The 10,665-nt window shown below is 33.9% G+C and overlaps 1 protein-coding gene across 1 annotated transcript in view; it reads left to right on the top strand.

Moving 5' to 3' along the window:
• Positions 1–726: 726 nt before the first annotated feature.
• TENM3 (teneurin transmembrane protein 3) overlaps positions 727–10,665 on the top strand; it is a 503,184-nt gene continuing 493,245 nt past the window's right edge. Inside the window, exon 1 of the mRNA XM_072861207.1 lies at positions 727–785. The gene's annotated coding sequence lies outside the window, so the exon portion shown is untranslated. The remainder of the gene's footprint in view (positions 786–10,665) is intronic.

Here is a 10,665-nt window from a genome sequence, read left to right as displayed (position 1 = left end):
AATCACCTCTGTTCTAGAAGCACGAACACTGCTTCTTTTCTCCTCTTAGTAATTCCCCTGTTAGCTGCAATTTGCCATGTAAATGTGGCAACTAGTGGTTACACTCGGGAGTCTTGAAAGCTTTGAAAATAAAAAATTGTAAATATTGAAATGCTTTGAGTACTGGAAAATCAAGAAATGGCATCTGTAAAGCAATAAACAGGCATTTAAATAATGTACTAAACTTTTATGCTTCACCGGAGATACATGACATCTTGTTCTTTATTACTATTATTATGGATGTTTATCTTAATATTTCTGAAGATTCAGCTCTATTCTTTGACAGGCTTTTCAAGAATGGACAGTGAGCAAAGCTGAGATTTTCTTCTGCTTCCTAGAGAGTTTAAAAACAAGGAAAAAGAAACATAATGGTTTTGAATGTTTCTTATAATTTTACTTTTGTGCCTAATATTGAATAATGTTTTCTTTGCTTATTTTGTCATGTGGAGACTGAGTAACCTAATGATAATTTAGCTAAGAATAGGCACAGTAAAGTAAATCAGCTGTTTTGAGAGTTACCAAGATTTGGGCTTACTTACTGAAAGACTGCTGATCAGTACACCTTCAGGATTTTTCTCAGTGATTCATATCCCCTCCACACTGGCAATATAATCTAACACTACCCCAGAGCTATCAGGAAGGAGGAGGCAGCGGCGCTGCTCCATCTCAGTCTCTCTTGCTGCACAATAAGCAGAAGCCGCAGCATCTCCTACATGCTGTTCTCTACACCTTGTCTTCAAATACAGGTAAATCTGGGAGGCCTCCATGGGCCTGGGACCTGTGAGGTCTATGGTAGGCAACTTGAGAGTGCAGGGAGGAAGCGGGGCTGAATTTTGCACCATGCAGTTGTAACTAGTCTGTTTGCAAAATAGCGCAAGTACTACTTTAATGGAGTAATCTCTTTTTCGAGTAAGAGTCAAACATTTCTTGCCAATGGATTAAATTAAAAAAGGGGAAGAGAAAGATATAAAAGCAGAAATTATACTTTAAGTTAGACTTTTGGGTGGATTTTGGTCATTTGTTATCAATGTACCTCTTTTTGTCTATTGATCAACATCCACTGGGATCAAGATACCTTCCTGAAAAACTGCTCTAGTTTCTTCTCTATTTGAAAAATAAAGTCATAGCTGTAGCGCAGTGAATATCTCTATATAAGGATCTTTCCTCTGCATTCCACTGTCTCACGCTGTATGTCCTGGAAATCAAAAACTCAATGAAGTGTGTTAAGAATGGAGTAGTCCCCCACTGCTTTAAGGCACCTCAGATATAGGCTTAGTCATTCCTGAACTCCTCTTTCTTCCCTCTTAAAGTGTTCCAGACAGACCTTTAAGGTCAACTGACCCACATTTTTGTATTTAGTTCCTTTTCTCTCATGTTTTATGGTTTTATCACTGGGACATTTTGACTGCCAGTAAAATACTCCTTGTGGCCACTCTCCATCTCCTCACTCTCACCCCCTTCCTGTTTCTGTGATCCTCACAAAGTGTCTTGGGCTCCCTTTAATCCTTTCTCACTTTTCTGAACTCTATTTTGATCTTCCACTAGTTCCCTTGTGCCATTCCCATTCTGTCAGCTCCCTTAGAGGATGTTTTTCTCTCTTGCTCTCATGCTCGCCCTTCTCCTTGCCCTCTTCCTTCTCTTGCACATAAAGCATACCTGATTCTCTACCTCCATTTTTTTTTCCAATAAACACCATCAAATACACAAAAACCCATAACTGAGGAAGATCGTTCAGCTTTTATGATTTCCAGCAGCAATATTTGCAGCCTTGACATGAATTTATTGGCTTTTACTGTAGAGGTTACAAATACGGGATTTGATTCTCCTTTCATTTACACCTATTTTAATATAATTCCATTTGATTCAGTGAAGTTATTCTTAATTACAGCAATATAATTGAGAGGTTAATTGAACTAGGAGGTAAAAAATTTGGATCTCTCTCCCTCCAATCCTTTGTAATAAAAGATGGAATATTCCCAGGGAGAAGTTAAATAGAAGAAATGTTACAGCTTGGGAATAGCTTTTCCCAAATATCTTTTTCTAAAAATTTTGCAAGGCTGTTGGCTATGTATACATATCTTTCATCTCTTAATTTTGTCTTTTCTGTTAACATAAATCCTGGATATATTATGAGAATTTTTGAATGCTGGGGATAGCATATATTCATTTTGTTGAGGACATTTTCTGTGGGTAGATATGAGAAGAGAAAGTGAACTGTGAGCCATATATTTGATCAAAATCTAATTAATTTATTTGGACTGCAAAAGGCAACTCATCTGTCATCTTCACATGCATCTTTTTTCCTTCTGATATTTCTGACCATGTTAGTTCTACATAGAAACTGAAATAATAATAAAAAAAACTCAAATAGCTTAACATGCAGAAGAGGCTTGCAGAGTGTGTGCAATGGGAGCAGCTTTGTACTGTAGGTGTTTGGATTGGTGTTTTCGAAGACAAAAACTTTATGCTGATTAACACAGATATTATTTCACATTTCATTTTCTGCTTATAATAAGTCATGAAATCTACTTGTTTTAAAAATATATTCAGTGCCAATCATGACAGAAGTGCAAACAACAAAAACTGTATCGCTTACGAGAATTGATGGAGACTTCAGCTCTGGTAATTTACAGGAAAATACTGTAGTTTCTGCAATTTATAATCTAAAACTATTTACTCAGATAAGCATTTACTTAAAAATTACCTAAGACACCTAATAGACTCTTATGTGAATGGCTGCTTGATAGAAAAAGGGATGATTCATAAAAATACTTGATAAATAATAAATACATGTACAGCTATTAAATGAAAAATATACTAGTAGATATGCTTCTGAAATGCAAGCAGAGAGAGTTTGAGAAATAAAAGGAAAAGGGAGTAGAGGCTGAAAATGGAATAGAAAAGAGACAAAGCGAGGGAAATGCTCTTGGAGATAGGGAAGAAGATAAAGCAAGCACTCCTTATGAATGCATTGCCATGTGCAAGATGATTGTGAAAAGCTATCACTAGATCTTCATAATAAACATAAGTAATAACTAAATAAAATCCGGGATCTGAATTTTTCAGTTCTGATTCTTGTCACCCTTCTACTTCTCCTTTGCAGTACCTTGTAGTGTTGGAGGCGGTGAGGGGTAGCTCATGAAAACAGCTGAAAATGTGTTGATTGTAGGTACCCTGTTCCAGTACTTTTAATCTAACTTTCCCATTATCTAACTTTATACACATTTGAACAACACAATATTTTTCCAGTTTTTGTCTCATTCCTGGTCTTGCCCAGGACTATATTTTCTCTTGTTCGGCCTTACCATAGTTACCGTGTTCTACAGTGTCATCTCAAATCCAGAAAAGTTCACCATCTTCCAGATGCAGTTTGGAAAAAAGATTAATGCATATGTTACAATCACATGCTTCACCTATACTGCCTATTATCTCCATATTTTACAAATCTATGTTTTAAGGAAAATCCAGCATGCAGCTAAGTTTTCTTTCTAGTGCTAAAGAGAACTGTAAGACCAAAAACTTCAAATAAAGATCACTCTGATGATACTATCGACCTTTAATTTTAGTGTATGCTTTCTCATTTTCTAAAGACCTCAAATTCAAGTCAGCTTTAAAAAACTATCAAATTTTTTTTCTGACTTCTTCAAATTATTCACAGGTAACTCCGCATGCACTGAGAAAAAGCATTCAGAATACTTAAAAATTTATAGATTTAAATATATTTATTATATCTACTATATCAGTTTTCTCACTGTTTTCCCCATGTGCTGCTAAATGTCACTTTGGGAGATGTAAAGCAAAGTGTATATATGCGACTTCATATGCCTGAGAGTTAACAAACCATAAATAGTGTGAAAAAAACAGGAAAACCAAGAGTCTTTTCTTATGCACTTTAACACTAGTTATTCTGTGGCCTTTCAGATTAATTTCACTTTTGCTATAGTGGAAGGTGGGTGTTCAGTTCAACAACAGTCCTTCATATTTGTTCCTCATTATGTCATTTCACTCATTGTCATGTTGTGTTTTTCCTTGGCTAGCTAAAAATTGCACTGTCTTTAAAAAAGGCTTCTTTTCCCTGGTTATCATAAAAAGGAAAGATACAGAAGCAAGGAAAAGAGAGGAGGCTTAAAAATAGGCAGCCTGCTCCATTTCTGGCAAATTTGATTAATGTTGTTTTGAGAAATCAGACTTTGTTCAAATAAAACTTCTGCTCAAATAATGTAAAAACACTTGAAGCAAATTGAAAGCTGTTATTAAATGTCTGTTCCTTACGTGTTGCAAAAACAGTCTTATCCTATGTTAATGTTCACTTTGCTAATATAAAGACAACTACCATAATTAATACCAATAAAGCAGTTCAGGAATAGGAAATCTATAGTGATCTGCGGGCATCTTTCTTCTTATGGGATGTCTTCAGGTAAAAATGTGTTTAGATATGGACAAAAAAGCAAAACTGACTGGTGTCCTGGATAAATTGGGAATGAAACACTTTAAATGCGAATAGAGCTATTGAATAATTAAATAACTCATAAATAAAGAAATAAAAATTCTTACTGAAAAGCAGACATTTTCTGCTTTTCTTTTAGAGTCACCTTAAAATGGAGTATTCCTAGAACCAGTTTTTTTACAGTATCAAGCATTCTGGTTTCATGCAAATCTTCGAGTCCACTCTGCTCTAAGAGATACTACAGCTATCAGGTGCACCTATTGTGTATTGAGATATATATGTAAAGCAATCAATCATAGGTCATGAAAAATGTAGAATATTTGGCATATCTACAAATTATTATATTCAAGTTATCTATTACTAATATTGTAATAAGCTTTAAAATATTTTTTATTTTTAATTTTAAAATAATATAAATTTCATCTGGTTTTCAGATTAAAACAACACAACCTTTAGATATTTTTGGCTTTCACATGTTCTAAAGTTTTCTAGTTTATTGGGTTTTGGTGGCTTTTTTTTAACAAAAGCAGCAGATGTCCATTCCTTAGTTGTCTAAAAATTAACTGTGAGCATTCCACCTAATTTTGCAACAAGGACCAAATTACAAAGACAATAACTTCGACTTCAGGACTGCAAAATCCTAGTTGTAAGCCTTCTAACTTGATTTACATGATTCAGAGATAGCAAAGTGAAAGTGATGATGGATAGCCAGCAGCTGTATTTTACTCCGCTATGTCTTTGGAACTAACGCTCAGAAATCTCAGTCCACGGTTACATAAAACCCTCTACTACAAGATCCATTAGGGAGCATCGCCTTAATTGTAATGTCTTCTGATAGCTGAGCCAAAAAAGTGGTATATTTTGCCTAATTTTTCTTCTTCCCTTTTTTTTTTGTTTTTGGTAGCCCATTCTGTTAAGTATGCCTTGCACTGTTCTGACAACGGGCTAGGATTTCCAAAGAGCCTGGGAGTTCTCTGAGGCACATTCCTACCCCATTCAATAATTTATTTTGTATATAATGCTGCTACTAATTTAAATAGGCATGAAAACAGACAGAAAAGCAATAATAGATATATTGTCCCATTAGTGCGACTGGGGCAATTACTAATCACAAATATTGAAACTAGCACTGATTGAGATAAATTAATTTCTCATAATTTAATAATGCAAATCACACTAGCAGTGAAGACCTACAACTATCGGCAGTAGAACAATGTGAATTTTAGTACAGAAATGTAAAGTCGATAACATTATTTTTCTCTGCATTATATAAAATTATGTTGTTAAATACTTCTTTGGTTTATCTTTATTATTTTGCATTTCTTCCACTATTTTATCTATTCTTAAATCTTTGGGCCAAGTTCTTCCAGCAGACAACCCTATTCAGTTAAACTAATGAGTGGTTTTGTAGTTGAATGCCAAAGCGATTTCAGGGTTTTATTTTACCCATTCTGTATTCCCAAAAGGCATAATATTAATGTGAATTCGTGTCATTTAGTCATTCATCAGCTTCTATAAATTCAGTTTTCTTATTAAACAGAGAGGTTGCTTCATATTGGAAAATTGTGCAGTAACTGTTTCTTTAAAAAATATTTAGTAAATTCTGATACATTTAAAACATGAGACAGAAATTGGTTTTATAGTCATCCATATAAGGCTAATGAAAATGAAAAAATTTTGAGAAGGCAAAAATCAGTGTCTTTATAACCTGTACTTCTCAGCTGATAACATGCCTTATTTTGAACATAGTGTAAATGACCCTATAAGTCCAAACTTCTACCAAGAAGCTTCATTAAAGTACATAAATGACTACAACTGTCAGAGATGGCATTAAGTATTCAATAAAAGTAGACTTAACACAATTAATAGCAATTAAAATTATACTTTTATGATGTCAGCCACCAGCACTGTAAAGACATAATTGCCTATAAGGACTTCTCTTCCATATTTATCCTCTAAAACTGTCCAATTTATATGAAAAATGCCAAAAACGTATCCCAAATGGGTACCATTATCTTCTTGGATTTTTAAAAGTGATCTGTCTTTATCCAGCCTGTGCACATTAAGCTAATTTACTTTAATTAGTTTTCTCCTCATTGTCTTAATAGGCATGTTGATAAGGTTTTACTGGGGAGAGGGAAGGAGCAATGTTGGTTGGCTTTTTTTCTCTTTTCCTGACTACAGATGTTAAACTTTACTCATTAAATACCTTTTAAGAGACTACTACCTGGAATCCCACACTTGGGTTTTCCCTGTTCATATTCTCTCTCTTCTGTCCAGTTGTCAGTTACAAACTTACCGAATGATAGGACCTTTGGTATTTTTCAGAAATGTAAAGCAACTGTACTTTGGTTAATTAATGGGTAATTAAATAAGAAAGAATGACATTTTTGTCTGTGCTGTAAAAAGGAAGTTTGCTCTGGACATAATAAGTTGATTAACCTATTCCTAGAACAGTAACTTATGTCTCTAACATCCATACAATAGAATATCTGTGAAAAAATGTCTGAGTTTTCAAGCAATACTAAGAACAAAATATAAGGGTGTAATCAACAGGTTGGTGTCTGACTTTAAGATCTAGGTTCAGCCTTCTAACTTAAATACCTAAAGTTAAGTGCTTACACCCCCCTATGTAATTGGGAGCCCTATGTAATTGATAGCAAGAGGTAAGCTCCTAATTTAGGTCTTTGGAATTGCCATTAGAGACGTATAAATCACTCTATTGACTGTGTAACTGAGTTTCTAGTCTTTCATTACTGAGCTACATGAAGTCTAGATGTGTAAAGTTTAACAGAAGATCTTCCTCTCCATATTGTCTTCTGAAATATCCTCTATTGATTGAATAAAGTTTGCAAAGGTATGTCTAATGTTTTGACAGCATTTCTACAGGTGTATTTTTAAATTGTCTTAATGTTTATGTTCTGTAAATTTTCCTTATATGAAATGTGAGATGCCAAACCATTAGCATGGTTTTACCAGATCAGACTGTGATTTGCTCCTTACCTTTTCAAATACATTTGAGGTTCAGTATGAATATTTTGCAATACACAAAAGACAAATTGATATTTAATTTATGTTACTGGATGAATAGTTCAATTTTAAACCAGCATCACTACACAGTCTAAAAATCAATAATCCATAAAGATGCAGAATGGTCAGAATAGGATTACATATGAATTAATGAGAGTGAATACTGTTTTCAAACTCAGAAATAGCCATGCATGTATTTTAAAGCCATACAGATATAGAAAGTTCTAAAAGTGTTTAGGATTCTTTAGAAATGAAAACTCCTTTTTTGATGGAAATCCCTCAGAAAAGCACAGACTTTAATGATGAATAAATATTAAACACTGCAGAATCAGCCCCTGATTCAGCTGATTCATTTAGAATAAGAAACTTCAACATCATTTTGGACACCATTAAAATAACTTGAACTCACTTCCCGTTCTTAAGCATTTCCATGAATTTGAAGAATGCCAGAGACTGATATCCTGATGCATAACTGATAGACAACTTCAAAAATAGGTAACAAGGACTTTATGTATAAAATATGAAAGTATTTTACACTCATGGAATGAAATTATGTTCAAAGTGATGAGAATTCTTGGTGACTAAAGTATTTGTATGAAGCAAATGTAAAAGACTTACTACAGCTTTTTTTTTTTTAATTCCTGTAGTAGTGTATTGGTGACTTCATATTACATCACGTTCAGTTAATTATTCATAATTCATTCAGACTATTTTCTTTCATCGTGTCTATACCTTCTGCTAGAGGAAAGAAGTTGACTAGCTATAGGTTTCCAGACTACTGAATTACAAACCTACCAGGGGATTTTTCAGGAGGTGTTTTTGCTTTGCTAGCCCAACTTGAACTTTACTAGGCAAATTTGTCCTTTTCTTGAAGCAAAAAATTATTTATATTGAGAAGATCCAATAACCTGTTGACTGACATAACAAAATATAAATGTTGAATTAGACATGAGAGACACATTTCATATTGCTATATTAATAACAAAAATCAACGAACTTTAACTGGTAGTTTTCATGGCTGAAGTCCTTTCTTCCAACTGAAACTGAAGGTGAAACATCATTAAATTGAAGGTGAAACAAGCTTATAAATAAGATTAGAGTCAGTCAGGATAAAATGATCCTGTGTATTGTGCTTCTGTACATGTGTTTCTGTGTACGTGTATGTAAATATGTTTGCATTGCACTATAAAATTCTGAGATTAGCCTCTATAATAAGTAAACTTTTGAAAATCTAGTCATAGGTTATTTTTTAAAAGAACTATTCCTCAGTAACGAGGGGAAGAAGAAAAAAAATTTGTAGCACACCCCCCCCCCCCCCCAAGTGTAAGAGTAACACAGTTCTACTTGAAAAATTCAGTTAAAGCCTGAGAGAGTCCCAGGGTATTGTGAACAAACGTACAGTTCTTTCCTGTAGAAGGTAAGATAAAGGCCTGAATTTGTCTATTCTTACTATAAATGATAGCAAGCCAGAGGAGCAAAGTAGATGTTTGAATTTTTTGGACAAATGTTTGGAACTTTTTTAAATCTTTACTTTTAAGGTAACTTTTAAAGGAGAACTGTCTTGTAGGAACACTCAATGTTATTTGTAACAAACTTCCTTGAAAATTTAATGCATTACAGCCCTGAGATCTAGCAACTTGTAGCTTGTTCTTGTTTTGTGGTAACATCCAAGGCTTAATCGTTTCCTGGTCCAAAAACTAAACGCCAGACACAACACTGTCGGAGGAAGGAGCTGAGCTTCCATTAGTAATTTTAGGTGTTGTTCAGTTCAGACTTTTGATATGCTGAATTTGGTATCTGATTTTGCAAGAACATCTCTCCAAAACCATCATCAGTAGAAGTTGCATAAGTAAGAGTATAAGAACAGAGCAAGTGTCTACAGCCAATTCCGTGAAATAAATCAAATCAGACTACTAGAGAGTGGCACCTGAGCCCCCCGTAGAAGTTCTCACAAAATGTTTTGTCTATAACTTGTAACTTATGCAAATTACATACCACTTTTATATTGCCTGCCTCTCAGTAATGTGATTTGTAATTCATTTAGACTTCTTCTGCATCTAGTATTTATCTAATAAAATCATTTGTCATAATGGAATGACAATTGAAAGCAATGACATTGAAAAATAAATTAACATTAGAAAATATGTCTGGGGATTTCCTTATGAAAAGCATTCCAAGGGAAATGGCATAAGGAGCCATAAGTATTCCAGATGGTAAATTATTTTCTATATAACATTCAGATCTATCTCTAAAAGATCAGCTTTTTTTTTTTATACATTTATAAGATCTTCCCTGTCTTTAGCTTTTTAGTATTGTAAAATATTTTCTTTCAGTGATGGAAAGATATCAAAAACTTATTTTCTGCTTATGGTACTGATGTTAATCAAGAGAGGTTTCAGAAAGATCAGTATAACTCTGGAAATTGGAAAAAGCCACCAGTGAGTATACAATCACTGTATACTTAAAAATGAATTGAGTATTTCTCTGTGTTTGACCCCACACACACATTTTTCTTATAGTAGTGACTGAAGTCTGGTAGAACCTAACAAATATTTCTCAAATGAGTATGCTGATGATATGAGCAAAGAGGTACTGGGACAATAATGACATCAGGGATGGTTATTTTGAACATTAATATTAGGAAATCTGGATACTTCACACTATGTAAGAAGTTTCAGGATAAAACAGGGAACTGAAAGCATAAGATTGAGAATTTATTAGCCTTTACTGTTTTATTAGCTTTTATGGTGTTATATCAGGATATATGGTCATCTTGAAATCAACTAATACAACAGATTCTTCTCAGTTGTTTCTAGAGATTTAGCTTCCAGTTTCTAACAGAAATACTTAATATATATATAATCTTGCATTAGCTATTGTTAAATTTCATCCCATTTCTATTACACCAGTCCTCAAGGTCATCCATTGTTTCCTATATGATATAACAGTCCTCTTCTGTATTGGAGCACCTCCGCTTACATTGTGTTATCAAAACATTTCATCAACATGCTCCTACTATTTTATGCCAAGACCACTAATGAAAATATTAAATCACATAACTGAAAAATCAGGCTCTGAGAAACTCTTCTATGTCTGGCTTTCACCACTTCCAGCAGGTATCTCACCTTCAGACAATTTCTTACCTATCC

This window comes from Ciconia boyciana, chromosome 5 (assembly GCF_034638445.1).
Source record: "Ciconia boyciana chromosome 5, ASM3463844v1, whole genome shotgun sequence".
Taxonomy (NCBI): domain Eukaryota; kingdom Metazoa; phylum Chordata; class Aves; order Ciconiiformes; family Ciconiidae; genus Ciconia; species Ciconia boyciana.
This window is presented reverse-complemented; position numbering and strand designations above follow the sequence as displayed.